Source organism: Cupressus sempervirens, chromosome 5 (assembly GCF_028749045.1).
Source record: "Cupressus sempervirens isolate cs-2001-9-10 chromosome 5, ASM2874904v1, whole genome shotgun sequence".
NCBI lineage: Eukaryota > Viridiplantae > Streptophyta > Pinopsida > Cupressales > Cupressaceae > Cupressus > Cupressus sempervirens.
The window spans coordinates 68,598,764-68,611,894 of record NC_143122.1 but is presented as its reverse complement, the minus strand read 5'-3'; positions in this window follow the sequence as shown (position 1 = coordinate 68,611,894).

Here is a 13,131-nt window from a genome sequence, read left to right as displayed (position 1 = left end):
CTGCCTGCTTAGAAAATATTATTATTTTTTAATTATTTTAAAAGGGGACATGAAAAATAAGGTGGTTTGGAGAAACTTTGACCATTCCAAGGCCAATTTTGGGATCAAAAGAGAACTCATTAGAACACAAGTTAGAGAGAACAATGAAGCCAGGATCCAGCTGGAGGAACTTATTGATCCTGCCTTGGTTATCCTCAGTGGCATTGCCAGGGAGAATCCAGAGATGAATGTTCTAAATAATTCCAAGAATTGCACCATGAATAGCTATAGGACCACTAAATGGCTCTTCCATGAAATCCTTGAGCTCAAACACAAACTAAGCATGTTGCAGAGAGATACTTACAACCTCAAGAACAGGGTTAATGAGGATGAGCTTAGTGTGGATAAGAAGATGGATGCTTTCAACACTGGATCCCTTGAGATGAACAATACCTTGCAATGTATTGCTAAGAAAAATATCAACATTCTCCAGGAAAATGAGAGTATCAAAAGGTTCATCCACTTTGGGGAAGATCAAAATATTTGTAAGGAACAAGATCAAGACATCATCCTGAAGGATAGGACTCTGGATGAAGGTGCAAGGAAATGAACCAGATCTAGCACCAAGAAAAAAGAAACTCTAGCCCCTGAGCTGGAGCCTTCAGAGATGAAGGAGGAGGTAGGAAAGCTATCCGAGATCAAAATCAATGCTCCTGAGATGCTCAGAGACATCGTCTAATGTGCCTTGGCCTTTGGCAGCCTATCCTAGTTTTTTGGTGCTTCTCCTTGGCTTTTTCTTGTTTATTTTTTATGGTAGTTGTTGTTTTTCTTTCCAGCTCTTGGTAGCCTTTTTCGTTTAAACCGTTGACTGATTTAACAATGTATGGGGTTTTAGGGCCCTTTTAATGCCTATTTTCCTTAATCAAAAACTATTTATATTGATGATTTTTTTTTTGGAAGTAGTCTTCCACTCATCACCTTCTCTAATTTTGATATAATAATAACCACTCTTCAAATAAATCTTGGTAAACTATTTTTCTCCACTCAAACAATCCATTACGTCATCCCCTCGGCATAGGAAACATATACTTTACTGTTATTTTGTTAATAGCTCTAGAATTAGTATACAATCTCCATTATACATTCTTCTTAGGTGCTAATACACTAGATAAAACACATGGACTCAAGCTTTATCTGATCAAACCTTTCTACAATAACTCCTACACTTGTCATTTAAGATCTTCATTCTTATTAGGTGTCAATCTATACGATGCTTTATTTAGAAAATTTTGTCTAGGAATCAAGTCCATACAATGACTTATACTTCTTATTAGTGGTAAACCATTGGGAATATCTTCTACAATAATCTTCTTGTACTCATTCAACAAGTTTTCAATTTCCACTACCACTTGGCTAACACTATTAGCTTTTTTTGTTAACTAGCCTCTGTTGTCTTCTATTACTCAGCCATTTCTATTTTTTTTCACTCAACCATTGCTATTTTTTTCACTCGGTAATTTCTATCACAACCCAAACCTCTAGGAATTACATCAAAACAAAAAAATTTCCTCTTCATCTCCTTCTCAAATTGTTTCCCATTTGTAAGGCCCCACTAGGGAACCCAAGATAAATTAACCTATAAAGTCACTAAGTCTAATAAAAAAAAATTTTTAAAGATTAAAATAATCAAGAGATTAAAAAAAAATAGAAGTAATAACTCACATATATACATATTAAGTATAATAGCATTTACATCTCTCAAGGGTTCCTTAATGTTGAATCACACACATAAGTTTTAATAAGATTAAATCTAATAAGTAAACAAATTCCATGTCATAGAATAACCATAAGTATGAAGTCACATAAAAGATTATACAAGTACATAAGGTGACACATGGTATAATTAGAATGCACAATCATCCTCTATGCAAGTCACAGGGTATGAAATGCTAAAAGAATATACATCATGATAAGATCAGCATCTCATTGGATCTCAAATAATCGAAGTACAAAATACCATAATATGACCATAGAACATAATCATAAGATAATGAAGAATAGAAAAATTGTACAAGGTACATCTAGTATTGGCATCCAGCTATTGGATCTCAATAGTATAAGAAACACTACCACCCGACCTCGTTGAACCTAAATGGACCACTCACACCATGCTAAGGAGGTAATCTCAAGTCCAAAACATATAACAATCCAAAATTCATAACAAGAATCTAGGTCAAGAAATATCGATAGAAATCTATCTCAAAGGTATCATGTACACAAGTAACATCTAATCCTAGAGACAATAAAGACATGTAGGAGACCTAATATGCATGTGGGCAAGTGTCATCACATGAAAAAACTTTAAGGTTACCCTGGAAGTCTCTTAGGACCCTGGCCCCCTAATGACTCTATGTGGCATCAATATCCATTCTTACAAACAAGGCATACTAACAAGGCAAGGTCACAATCAAGCATCCTCTCTACTCCCATCCTAACTAGTAGCACATGAGGCATTGGTGAGGTAACACACTAACTCTTGTTCATTCATTTTAACCCCATTAATGAAAATGTTATCATTGATTTTAATACAACTTACAATGGGTTACACAAGCACCCACTTTCCATAATATTCATAAATAACCTACCCTAAGATCATAAAAGTATATCTCTTAAAATCACAATAATCTCATAAGTCCTATACAAGAAATTGGAAAGCACTGATAGATAACTAATCAGCTTCAAAGGTTATATCACAAAAATCACAATACATGAGCTTACATAATTTAACTGGTTTGCACCACATAAACACAAAACAAACATTTGGCATGCATCACTAGTCAAACTACCAGGTCTCACCATACCCATCATAGGAATAAAACATGACATCACAATAGCTTATTTACACCAAGTGTAGTTTTCTAGCCATGAAGTTTTTAATTAATTTTCCTAAGATTGATTGAGGTACTAGTTGGAGTTTTCATTTACAAGAGTCTTCATAGTAGACCCCCCTTTTACCATTGAGATACTATGATAGAGCATGCTCATCCTAGAAATTCATGAAATTCAACGCTTGATACCTACAATCTGTATAAAGTTCAAACATGTGTGTGTGTGTGTGTGTGTGTGTGTGTGTGTGTGTGTGTGTGTGTGTGTGTGTGTGTGTGTGTGTGTGTGTGTGTGTAAACTAAACATTCAATGGTGGGGAGTGGTACATTATTTAGATCCTAACTAGAAGGTGACTACGACTCCCTCCCTCAACTACATTAGATATGTTAGACATGAGGAAAAACATGTAGACCATATACATACAAGTATGGGATAAGTAATCATAAAACTACATATAAATCATCCATATAATTGTCATCATGAAAGAAACTAAAATCACTATATGAAATATGCAGAATTGTTAGAACAATTGATTAATTGTGTTTTATCTTTGATATTACACAAAATTTCATATCATTGTCAATCAATGTATGTCGAGTTCACTTGGGCATCAAAAATAGTTTCCTGTGTCTGCAAAGCATTGTAGAGTTTGCCTAGTTTAGAAGACAGTGTCTATCGAGTTCACTCGAGTGTCAAAGGAAAGACTGCAGAAGTTGAGTGTTAACTAAGCTCACTCGGTTAATGAAGGAAATTTTGGATGGAACCAGTGTTAGTCGAGCTCACTCATTTACCAAAGGAACTTTGTGAATATGCAATGTTGACCGAGTTCACTTGGTTAACACTATATGCACCCTAAAATAGTCGCCTAGACTATGGGCCCCCATTATTCAATTTATCAAATTTCCTGAATCAATGGTTTGTAATATTTTATTAAATTAGTTCAAATCAATTTATTTGGTCAAATTGCAATTAATTCAATTATTTCAACATTTCCTAAGGTCTGATCATTTTATCCTAAGTCTTATTTAATTAAAACAAAACCTCTCTTTTAATTTAATTAAATATTTTCTATTTAATTAAAAGAACTTGCTCCCTTTTAATTAAATAAAATCCCACTTTAAAAATGAAATAAAATAAATAAAAATTAAATAAAGTATTTTTTTCTCTACACTTAAATGCACATATTTCTAAGTGGGATTCCATTTAATTTTCCTCCTCTTTTCTCATTGGTGGAATTTTGTCTCACATCATTCTTTCTCCACCCTTGATTAAATTGTATTGCCTCTTAATCTTGATCATCCATTCTTCTTTATAAGGGAGAGCCCTCTCCTCATTTTTGACATCCATGATTATGCTATTGTTATGTTGTAGGTTTGGAGAGTGATTTTTGGAGGAGTTTGAGCATTAAAGCTTTTTGTGGAGAACTTCTATCTTCTTGTCTTCTTCTCTCATGCATCCATGGCTTCCATCATCATGCTCCATCCTTGCATTTTCATATTATCTTATAGATATATTTATTTTCATAGATTAATATTGCATTTTTATTTCCTTTCATAGAGTAGATTTCCTTTCTTTCATTGATTTGCATTGTTATCATTTAGATTGGCTTGTATCTTCATTTGCATGCATATTTTGATCTTTGAATCTCTCACTTTATGGTGTACTTGCATGGGCACAAACTAGGTCAAACTGAGGGCTTCCATTACAAACCATTGCACTCCAAGAATAGAGAGATATGAGCCACCATTCAAGACCTCGTTCTTGAGAAATTTTGGATATAATGACTCATAGAAGTGTGCTCACGTTTTAGGCATACATCTTTGGCTTCCATCGTGGGGCAACCCACATTTACTTGCTAGTTTTAGATATTTTTGGAGCTAAACCCCTTACTCAGATTTGTTTGGAGGCAAAAAACCTTAGTTCTTTAAGATTTGATCATATCCACCAAATGGCTTAGTGTTTTTCTAAATTTTTTTTTTCAAGTTGGTGACATATCAAAGAAGCTTCAACAAAAAAATTAGATTTTTCCAAGGTATTTTCTATTTTTTATAATTTTTTCTTGATTTTTCACGAAAAATCATTTTATGGCCCAAATTAACAATTTTTTTGGAAAAGTCTACATTTTGGAAAATTTCTCTGAATTCTGAATAGGGTTGGTTCTTTGATTTTAGAGATCATATTAAGGCTCAATAATTCAAGTTGCAAAAATTAGTCTATTTGGACAAAATGGCTCCCTAGGGCACAAATAAAAAGATGTTTTAAAAATTCTAACATTTTTGGAAAGCTCTTTAATTTTTGATAGGAAACTCTTTTCTTTATTTAGAGTTTTGGATCTGAATTCATATCATATAGGTCCAATCTTGTTGATTAGGTCAAAAATCAATATTAAAAAGGGCATTTAATGAATAGCTTGCATTCAATTTTCACATGGATCAATGCATGATATGAGATTTCATTTGAGTTATTTGTTGGTTATTATCACTCTTAAAAATCAAATTTTCAAATCTAACCATAGTTTTAAATAAGTTGGATATATATTGCATATCTTGTGTTTGCTTGTTTTGCTTGTTGCTTTCTTCGTTGCGAGTGAGCATTCAAGCGTCAATGAAATGTACAATAGAGAAAAGACAAATTGCAAGGATTACCAAGCATTTTTTTGGATCTTTATAACATTTATATTTGGAAATGAAGTGAAACCTCTCATATGTTTGGCTTGACTGCTTTTACATGCTTTCATAGATTCACACTTCATTTGGTGCTCTAAAATTGGATCTAGATTTACTTTCACGCATATGTGTTTCACATAGTAATTAGGCCCTATGAACACTATTTTTCAAGTTCTTAAGGGAATGTGCTTCATTCACTTCCCTTGCATGCAAATCTCTTCTCGATGATATATCCCCTTGAAGGTAAGGAAGGATATTTGTTATTATCTCACTATTTCACTTGGGTTTGTCCTAAACATCTATTAGTACTTTCTCTTTTGAGATTGGTGGTATTTTTTGTTGGTTTTTCCAAAAATTTGATGAGGTGATTTTGAATTACCATGTCAAAGAATCTTATTTACTATGTTTGGATAAGGTAAAGAGGATAGAGGAGTATGCTATGTTCCCTTTTGGGCACATCAAAAACTTGAAACCCTTGAATCCAAACCAATTCCTCATGTGATACAACTTTGTGAGTCTTCCTTGATTAGAGAGGGTTAACCATAATGGACATTCCCTTTACTAGGTCAATCACATGGATAGAACCTCAAGCAGTAATAGCCATTTTTGATGTGGTTGTAGCAACCAATATATAATTGTCCTTGTGGGAAAAATCCTCATCGGTGTAGTATTTTGTTAGTTTTCCAGATTTCTTCAGTATCTCTGACTGATTAAATTCTTAGAATATGTCAAAATCCTAGTGCACCAAGATTGGATTTCACCTACTCTAGATTGCAAAAGTTGTAGAGTTGAACATTACTAAGAACCATAGTGCTAACAAATTTTCTTTTCTAAGAATATGTATGTGATTGGAAAACATTTTGAGAACATACTCAATGGTGGTTCTAGGGATTAGACTAATACTACGACACTATTCTTGTTCATGTGCACGGTTTTTTTGTCCCTTGTGTTTGAATTACAAGTGGAAAGAGTAAACTTCTAATAGGGGGGGTGAATCAATAGTTTAACCTTGGACCCATAAAACTTTCACCATTCATTCATCACATGCATTAACAAGTAAGTTGAAATATGCATCCAAAACATATAACCATGTAAGTATTCACACACATAACACCATGAAATATGATTACCTAGAAACCCTCCAAGTGAGAAGGTAAAACTAGGGTGGAGATGACACCCATAAATCTTCACTACTATGGTAATAAAGTATATCCAATAAAGGTTACAATATTTTGACTATGAAACATAATCTACCCTGTAAAAGATTTTCCCTGTTAAAGGCTTACAAAGATTGTTAGATCTCATCTTGGTAGAGGATTTCAACACCTTGTTAGAAGTGTGCCTTGTTAGAGGACTTCAACTTACAACTAAGTAGGCACCATGTTAAAGGATTTCATACAGCCTATTAGAACTACTTTGCTTAAGATATTTAACTGAAATCACCTATTAAAATGTCTCCTGATAGATTCTATGATTGGCACTTGCTTGCCTGATAATAGATCACCTCTAAAAAATATCTAATTTATCCTTCTTCATCAGATGTCTTGATGTTGTATCCTTTTCTTTATCCTCAGTTCTTCTCTAACTTTTCTACAATTTACTCTTTCTTCTAAGTCACCTTGAATGCTTTGCATGCAAACTATCTTGTACACTCCTTCAATTCCTTCCACATTCACTCTCCTCTATCTTTTTTAGTTTAGGGATTTTTCCTCCTTAAGAAGACTTAGGTGGCTTAGGGTTAGGTATGAATTTACAGATGAGATTCATCCATTTTGCCACTTAATCCTTCCCATTTTCTATTTGGTTGCATGTAATTGCATAGGGAATCTAAATAGAGATTTTTCCTTATCTCCAAAATATCAAAATCTATCTTTAAGTTGGCTCAATAAAAAAAGTTTACATAGTTGTTTATGCCATTACAAAAAAATATGTCAAAACTATGTCACTCAGCATATGAAATCTCTGATGCTCGACATGCATTGTTCTATATACTCTGACTCAGCATCTAAATTACTTGGCATCCACTATTTACTTGGCTCCTAAATCACTCAACATGGTCTATCTACTCGGCACTTGAGTGACTTAGCACTCATTGCAACTCGGCATGGTCTAATATTTACATGTTGTGCTCAGCATGTATTACTAGTTTGGCATGAACTAAGTGAATGGCTTAAGTGAGTTGACACTCACTTGTCAAAACCAATCTGAGATCAATAATCTCCCCCTTTGACATGAGTGTCAAAAATACTTAAATATACAATATTATCATTAATTTCTTGAGCATAACATATCCATACTCAATTTATATACAAAACTTCAAATTTTCAAAATTTTGTACTAACTTGTATACCTCAAAATTTAATAACTCCCCTAAGTTAATATGTCTTTATGTTATCCAAAATTCTATGATCCTGTCTAAGTAAATGTGTTTCTACTAATATAATTTGACTTCAATATGTTGTGATACTAATACTCTTTCATATGATATGCTCTTTCTTAACTGATATCCACCTCATTTTGTTGTTTTTTCTCAAAAATGTATTTCTCCCCAATGATATAACTCTACTCTATTATATTTTTTGCTACTATGCTCCCCCTTTCTTATTTTTCTCCCTTTTGTTCATACTCCCCCATGTTGTATCTCTCCCACTTTATTATATTTTCCCCCTATTTGACACTTATGTCTAATGGGTTATATACATATGGTGTGCTTGTCCAAAAAGGATTTATGGACATCCACTATTATCCTTAGAGTTGCATCCTAGTTATCACATACAACATCTAATGACTTAATTTGGATTGCAAGCTTGGCAGTAAGGTGTGTATATGAGCAATGTTAGTATGCTAATAGAAACCAAATTTAAATAAATCTTCTACAAACTAAACAAAATTCATAAACTTCAAAATAGACTAAGATGAGCTCTCAATTGAGAATATGAGCCATTAATGGGCTCTCTCAATGAGAAGCTCTCTTGTTGAGTAGCTTTGTCTAAATAGATAGGATGTATGCTCAAGTTTTATGCTTCAAAAAGGGCTTCAAATGGAGTTGGAATTTGGGTGTGAGTGTATGATTTTGATGTAAAATGGCTTCTCAAAATGGCATTATGACTTTACTTCATGGATTGTGTTATTTTGAAAAGGGGAAGGATCCAATTTATAGGCAAGAGGCTTAAGGGATTGAGGGCTAAGATGCAAGGATGGGAAAAAGCTCATGGAGGGCTTAGATTGCATGAGAGGAGAGCACATGGATTGTGCTTCCTTACAACCAATCAAGGAGTGACACATGTCACATGGTGAGAGGATGGAGAAAAAGGGAAGGATGAGTCAACAAAGGAGGCTCAAGGGATAAAATCTTCATAAAGACTCTCATAATGACTTGTAAGAGCAATAAAAGGGCTTGTAAGAGTCATTTATGACCTAGTGGACTTCATAAAGTTTTATGGTTGAGATATTTTGAGGGTGATGAGAGCAATTTCGACTTGGACTTGATTAGGAGGGTTTTAAGCTTGCTTAGGCTTGTTGAAATGATTAGAGGATGGATTAGGATGGTTTAGGATTAGCTTAGGGATAGGCAAGTGGATGGCATTTAATGAGGGTGGGTGAAGGAGGAGATATTTGTTAACTTTGGCTTGGGTTAGTAATTCTTAACCCATGTTTAGGGAATGTGACAAGGTTAGGAGGGGATTAGGATTAGGTTTAAAGACATCTTCTAGAAGAGTCTAGACTTTGGATGAGGATAAAGACTTTCTAGAATAGTCTAGAATTTCCTAGGATGAGGATGAAGACTTTCTAGAAGAGTCTAGAACTTCTTAGGATGAGGATAAATTAGATTTTTAGGAAATAAATAAAGTTTTATTTATTTCAAGGGTTTGGGTTGAGGAGATATTTATTAAAACTTTTTTAATAAACATGAGGATTAATATTTAATCTTAATTAAATATTTTGAGTTGGGATTAGGGGTAGGAAATGATGGGATTAGCCTTTAATCAAAATTAAAGAAGGATTAGAAGATTTTGGAAGAGGTTATTGGTCATAAGGGAATTGGCCAAGTTTTGGGAAAAAAATAAATTTTTTATTTATTTTAGGATTTTTGGTCAATTTATTAATTAAATAATTAATAAATAAGGAAATAATGTTTAAATAAGATTTAAACATTTTTGGGAAGGATTCCTTAATTAAATATTTTTAATTAAGATAAAGGGATTTAATGGCATAAAAATTAATTAATTAATTAATTAATTAATAAATGATGATGTCATCAGAAATTTTTCAGAAAATAAAAATACTTTATTTTTTAAAGGATTTTAGGTGTCTACATTTTGCCCCTCTTTGATGTGATGCCGCAAGTGGCATGACATCAAAGATAAGAAAATAAGATGCCCAAGGCTAGAGCAGAAGAGGAGAGAATGGACTGTGAGCAATGTTAGTATGCTAATAGAAACCAAATTTAAATAAAGCTTCTACAAACTAAACAAAATTCATAAACTTCAAGATAGACTCAGATGAGCTCTCAATTGAGAATATGAGCCATTAATGGGCTCTCTCAATGAGAAGCTCTCTTGTTGAGTAGATTTGTCTAAATAGATAGGATGTATGCTCTATATGCTTCCAAAGGCTTCAATGGATGATTGTGGATTTTTGGTGTGGATAGATGGCTTTAGTATGGATTTGGCTCTCAAAATAGCATTATAACTTTACTTCATGGATTGTGTTATTTTGCAAAGGGGAAGGATTCAATTTATAGGCAATAGGCTTGAGGGATTGAGGGCTAAGATGCAAGGATGGAAAAAAGCTCATGGAGGGCTTAGATTGCATGAGAGGAGAGCACATGGATTGTGCTTCCTTACAACCAATCAAGGAGTGACACATGTCACATGGTGAGAGGATGGAGAAAAGGGGAAGGATGAGTCAACAAAGGAGGCTCAAGGGATAAAATCTTCATAAAGACCCTCATAATGACTTGTAAGAGCAATAAAAGGGCTTGTAAGAGTCATTTATGACCTAGTGGACTTCATAAAGTTTCATGGTTGAGATATTTTGAGGGTGATGAGAGCAATTTTGACTTGGATTTGATTAGGAGGGTTTTAAGCTTGCTTAGGCTTGTTGAAATGATTAGAGGATGGATTAGGATGGTTTAAGATTAGCTTAGGGATAGGCAAGTGGATGCAATTTAATGAGGGTGGGTGAAAGAGGAGATATTTGTTAACTTTGGCTTGGGTTAGTAATTCTTAACCCATGTTTAGGGAATGTGACAAGGTTAGGAGGGGATTAGGATTAGGTGTAAAGACATCTTCTAGAAGAGTCTAGACTTTGGATGAGGATAAAGACTTTCTAGAATAGTCTAGAATTTTCTAGGATGAGGATGAAGACTTTCTAGAAGAGTCTAGAACTTCTTAGGATGAGGATAAATTAGATTTTTAGGAAATAAATAAAGTTTTATTTATTTCAAGGGTTTGGGTTGAGGAGATATTTATTAAAACTTTTTTAATAAACATGAGGATTAATATTTAATCTTAATTAAATATTTTGAGTTGGGATTAGGGGTAGGAAATGATGGGATTAGCCTTTAATCAAAATTAAAGAAGGATTAGAAGATTTTGGAAGAGGTTATTGGTCACAAGGAAATTGGCCAAGTTTTGGGCAAAAAAAATTTTTTTTATTTATTTTAGGATTTTTAGTCAATTTATTAATTAAATAATTAATAAATAAGGAAATAATGTTTAAATAAGATTTAAACATTTTTGGGAGGGATTCCTTAATTAAATATTTTTAATTAAGATAAAGGGATTTAATGGCATAAAAATTAATTAATTAATAAATGATGATGTCATCAAAAAATTTTCAGAAAATAAAAATACTTTATTTTCTAAAAAATTTTAGGTGTCTACATTTTGCCCCTCTTTGATGTGATGCCGCAAGTGGCATGACATCAAAGATAAGAAAATAAGATGCCCAAGGCTAGAGTATAAGAGGAGAGAATGGACTGTGAGATGCCCCCTCAAGAAGGCAGCGGGGAGAGAAAGCGAGGCTTGGTGGCTTCTTGAAAAATACAAGAATCTGGGATGAGCAAGGAGACTCAGATTGGATTAAGAGAAGAGGTTTAGTTAGCTCAAACTTTTACTATGGGAGAATGATAAAGGGAGAATCAGAGGCACAAGAGGAAGCAAGCTTAAGATCTTAGGGATTGCAGAGGATGGAGCGGAGCGCTATAAAAAAAAGAATCCAGAATAGGGAGATGGATGAGGGGATTATAAAGCTGATGCAACAGGATTTCAAAGAGTTATATTGGCGGAAGATGGGTTTCGGAGATCCCTAGGACTAGGATTGTGGATCTCGAAAGATGAGGCTTGGTGGGTTGATTTGGATTGGTGGATCCCTAAGACTAGGATTGTGGATCCCTAAAGCTAAGAGTGATGAGTGATTCAAAGAGATACTGATGCATGAGCTGGGGTAGGAGAGACGGATGTTGGATATGGATGGGGGATAATGGAGATGAAGGAAAACCATTGAAGCTTTTTGAGCGGGGGGATACTTCAAAGAGAAGTACCACCATGTAGTTGAGCACTAGATTTGCTATAGGACTATTGATTAATTGCCAAGGTTACCAAGAACATCAAGGCCTGTTCACCAACTGTCCAGAGGACTGACGAACTGACTCAAAAAAAACACACAAGGATTGCCCCAGCATCACACATGAGTCCAAGAGGAAGCAGTGTGGAACCGACACTGGGTAACCCACAAGCAGAAAAGAAAAATAAACAAAAGACTTGATCAAGACCTTACGCTCAGATTGTCCCATTCGTAGCATACCATGATATGGAAGATCGTGGAAACCTTGAGGAGGAAACAAAAAGATTGCTTGGAAAAGATATTTCAAGACCCAAAAGGGAAGATTCCAAATCAAAAGAAAGCAAAAATCCAAAAGAGAACCGTTTGCCAACGAGATGGGTAGGACGAGGTACTAACGGACCAAGATCAGAAATGAGGAAAGCTATATCCTACAAGGATCTATCGGAGAGCACCTAAGCTGATGGATCTAGATGGGTGATGCGTCTGGCAAGATGAACTAAGAAGGATAGAACTTTGGTGATAGGAGATCTAGCTAAAGGATGCATTGGAATATCTAACCAAGGGTTGTGCGATGTGTGCAAGATGCTAATCAAGGAGGAACAAACATGAAAGTTGGATAGATACATCAGTACTAAGCTAAAGAGGATGTACAAGCTGACAGACCAAGATATTTACAAGCGGGCTAATCAAGATATGGTAAAAGCTAACAGACCAATGATAGTTATGATACAGATGGATAAAAAGCTTAGGATGAGAGGATAGGAGGATGGTTCGATGTTGTGCAAGATGCGAAAGCTAAGGGTGGGGTGATAGCGAAAGATATGGATTTGGCAGGATGCATCCAATGATGAGGAGAGATTTTGTGACCAAGGATAGCTAGAGGAGCAGGATGAGATGGATGGATAGGATGGTAGATAGCTAGGATTATGATGGATATAAAGAGATGACATTGGGTTTGCATGAGGATAGCCTAGAGCTAGATACCAATGACAAGGGAGGATGGACAAGACAAAATCTCCAAGGAATATAG